Source organism: Arachis duranensis, chromosome 6 (assembly GCF_000817695.3).
Source record: "Arachis duranensis cultivar V14167 chromosome 6, aradu.V14167.gnm2.J7QH, whole genome shotgun sequence".
In the NCBI taxonomy this organism is placed as follows: Eukaryota; Viridiplantae; Streptophyta; class Magnoliopsida; order Fabales; family Fabaceae; genus Arachis; species Arachis duranensis.
The window spans coordinates 48823060-48823390 of record NC_029777.3 but is presented as its reverse complement, the minus strand read 5'-3'; the positions used below and the strand labels follow the sequence as shown (position 1 = coordinate 48823390).

Below are 331 nucleotides of genomic sequence, written 5' to 3'. Positions count from 1 at the left end.
GCAGAGCTATCCAATGACATCTTGGACAGTTCAGACAGGCCATCATAGAAGATACCTACGATGCTCCATTCAGAAAGCATGTCAGAAGGACACTTTCTGATCAATTATTTGTATCTTTCCCAAGCTTCATAGAGGGATTCACCTTCCTTCTGTCTGAAGGTTTGGACTTCCATTCTAAGCTTACTCAATTTTTGAGGTGGAAAGAACTTTGCCAAGAAGGCATTGACTAGCTTTTTCCAAGAGTTCAGGCTTTCTTTAGGTTGTGAGTCCAACCATATCCTAGCTCTGTCTCTTACAGCAAAAGGGAATAACATAAGTCTGTAGACCTCAG

The 331-nt window shown here is 41.7% G+C and overlaps 1 non-coding gene across 1 annotated transcript; it reads left to right on the top strand.

Moving 5' to 3' along the window:
• Nucleotides 1-74: 74 nt before the first annotated feature.
• On the top strand, nt 75-182 carry LOC127740228 (small nucleolar RNA R71). The gene has a single exon (XR_008000909.1). It is a non-coding gene; the product is annotated as a small nucleolar RNA R71 (small nucleolar RNA).
• The last annotated feature ends 149 nt before the right edge of the window (nt 183-331 follow it).